The following is a 3,309-nucleotide window of genomic DNA, read 5'->3' on the forward strand; positions in this document are numbered from 1 at the left end:
TCGTATACGTGTTAAATATATCACACACGTAGAGTGATATATTTTATATATGTGTAAAAATGACGAAAGAAGCTGTGGCGTAATCCTCGTACAACGGGGGCACACAACCGAGAGAAGCGGACCAGGCAGAGTGTGTGAACGAATGTTACGAGAAATGGGAAATGAGAGAGAGACTTGAGATCATGTTCGATGCGTCGTCCCAACTTCGCCGTGTGCCTTCGGAATATGTTGTCGTAACGCAACAGCAGCGTTTCCAAAGGTAAGGAAGCTCCTCGTAATTCGCCAGAAGTGATCAGCGGAAAGTAAGTCACATCGTCCTTAATGCGCCACACCAAAGCATCTTCGCGTCTCGTTTAATTCGATCTAAAGGAGAGAGACTCTCGCCAGGCGACTGCCGGTATGGTTTAACGCCCGTCCGCTTGCTTTTTGTATAGCTTTCGTGGACTGGACGACCGGACTTGACGCGCGGTCTCTCTCGGCGATCGACTAACGCGAAGACATGGGGCGACCGGACGCTGCTACCTTTCCACCTCCTCCTTCTAGGAGAGAAGTCATCCCTATGTGATGAGTCATATATATGGCGGCTGTGTAAGCCTCGCCAAAGAGGATTCAGGATACAGAAACAAGTTGTAGTACAACACAACACATTCACGGAGCCACAAACGACTCGACCGAAACGTGGCCGGGGAAGATGCATCCCGGAACTTCATCGTTTCGACGAATGAGTGCCTCCTTTTCGCGTTGTTCCTGCAACAAGACGATCCCTCTAGAATCCCTGGGGCTCTGTTTCTCGTCATACATTTCTTCACCACACTACACGGGTGGGGTATACGCGATCTCGTGTTCATGCTCACTCGCACACCCTTTCATTGTCCTTCTCTGTAGTCTCACGACAAACTCTCTTGTGTGTCGTTGCGGGTTACGCACGCCTCTTTCTTACACGCATCATTTCAGACTACGTCGGGAGCGCGGATGAAAACTCGCACGAAAAGCGAACGCTGTCTGTTAACAATCACGAGGGTATTTGGCGAGACACGGAGGCTGGTCGATGATCGTACGTCCGCGCGCTTGCGTCCGGAGCGGTGCACATACACACACGGGCGGTCGACAAATTAAGCGACTCACGACGCCGTGTGAAAATTAGCACTCACGCAAGTCCGGAACGACAAAGCAACGACGATGACGACGATGTCTCCAGTCATCTGCCGCGTACACACAACCTTCTTCCCTCCATGACGTCTAGAGCGTATTCTCGCTTGTTTTCGTGCGACCGCGGCAAACGCCGACGAACGGTCCAACAATCGCTCGTACGTGACACCGAGATGCCAACGTAAGCAGTCTTAAGGTTACGTGAACGACCCTCAGCCAGGCGTGGTCCAGGAATTGTATCCGTGGACCGCAATGTGCGTTCGAAATGTCGATGTTCATGTGTCCTGCAGTTCACACGTTGACGCGCAATTAGCTGCGTTCTTCATCGACCCACGAGCCAAGTGATCCACCGTTCAGGGTTGTATTTTAATATTCTGTGTTCATGTATATATATATATCATACTCGTATATAGTTCTCGGGTTCGGAAGAATCCGAGACCCGCGCCTCCAACTAGCACACGGTCGATGGAGGTTCGGGCGTCGCGACACTTCGTCCGAACGAACGAAAGTGACGACACAGGGGTCTCTGGGATGCGGTTCCGCACGGAGACCGCCACGCAATTGCGAACGGTTCCCGTAACGGCCAGGCGTAGAGTACATTTAAAAACCTAGGATCAACCTGGAGAGTACGATGGAGCCGACGGGGATACCCCGATCAAGTGAACCACGTACATCCACGGTGTTCTCCTCTGAAACGACACCCCCCATTTTATTGTCGCAGCGCCCTGCACGTACGTATTCCCCTCCTGATTTGGATAGCCGATTAGAACGGACTTCGCAGCCGGCTTCGATCGGTCTTTCTCATCCCCTTAAATTCACACACAAATTCCATTATTCTTGGGAGTCAGACTCACGAAAGTCGAAGCTGTTAACAGCCGGTCCACAGTTGTTGTTCACACGGCAGGAATACGTACCCTACGGCCGCACATCGACGCGGGATACGTGTCGCGTCCTAGGTTACCCGGGCCCTCTCTTTCTCAAGAGAGGGTCCACATCCGCTGGACGGTTCGGAGAGAACAACGAGGTAAAGAGACGAAGAAACACCGGGAGCGGGATGCGAATGGGAAAACGTTTGCTTTCGCACTCGTGCGCTCATATCGGTTATTCTCCTTAACCTCTTCTTCGCTCGCTTTTCATTATTCCCACCGAAAATAGGAGAAACGGGCGCAGCCTCGCGCAAGCAGCTGGCAAGCACGCTCTCTCTCCTCTCTCTGCCGCGCGAGTATGCACCGTATATATTAGCGGCGGGTGTGTGACCGAAACATCGCGCAGCGACGGGACCATGTCTTCCATAAGATATGAAAGACCCCGATATCATGCTGTGGCGACGGGGCTATCGGAGATGCACCTCACGCAAGCGCTATATATATCGACGCAATGCTTACGCGCCGAGGAGGGAACGATACATCCCAAACTGGCGGGCTCTTTGTAAACGCTGGGACAAAGCCTCACGCAGGCAGTCGAGAAGGAACAGTTTCGCTCCATCGAAGATGCCGCGCGTACGTACAACGGCGGGTGCGACGAAGCATCGCGCAACGACGGGACAATGTCCTCCATGCGAAATTGCATGCAAGACCCCGATCATGTTGCCCGATGACATCGGTGATCGACACCTCACGCTAGCGTTGTAACTATCGGCAGCGTACTCACGACGGAAAAAAAAAGAAACGTTCTTCTCGAACTGGCGGGCTTCCTTTCCTTTCCCTTTGCGCGTTCCCCCTTTCTTACAAGGAGCCTCACGCAAGCAGCCAGAAGCGAATGTACAGAGCGAAGATGACCGTGGCAGCGGCGGGTGTTGCAGCGAATCATCACGCAACGACGGGACAATGTGTTTCATACGAGATGCATGAAATACCCCGATATCGAGTTGGCGATGGAATCAACTGGCACACCTCACGCGAGCGCTGCACGATTCATTATTCTTACACGTCCGTGACTATCGCTTTCGAGCTGGCGGGCTCGTGTGCGCTTATATGTTTGCCGACACAGCGTACGGACGGGAGCATCGAACTGAGTAACTGCGTACTCCGTATGTAAAAGACCTCCTTCACGTAAGCCGTATGGCCGTTCGACATATTCTCTTTTTTCATTCTTAACACGCCAGGCGGGGCGCGACGGACGGGAGAGACACACGCTTTCAGTAACCAGGTACTCCGAACG

General features: G+C 52.8%; 1 non-coding gene across 1 annotated transcript; it reads right to left on the reverse strand.

Annotated features, from left to right (window-relative positions):
* Positions 1-1,355: 1,355 nt before the first annotated feature.
* On the reverse strand, positions 1,356-1,510 carry LOC143187951 (5.8S ribosomal RNA). The gene has a single exon (XR_013003392.1). It is a non-coding gene; the product is annotated as a 5.8S ribosomal RNA (ribosomal RNA).
* Between the last annotated feature and the right edge of the window lie 1,799 nt (positions 1,511-3,309).

Source organism: Calliopsis andreniformis, unplaced genomic scaffold (assembly GCF_051401765.1).
Source record: "Calliopsis andreniformis isolate RMS-2024a unplaced genomic scaffold, iyCalAndr_principal scaffold0419, whole genome shotgun sequence".
Lineage (NCBI taxonomy): Eukaryota > Metazoa > Arthropoda > Insecta > Hymenoptera > Andrenidae > Calliopsis > Calliopsis andreniformis.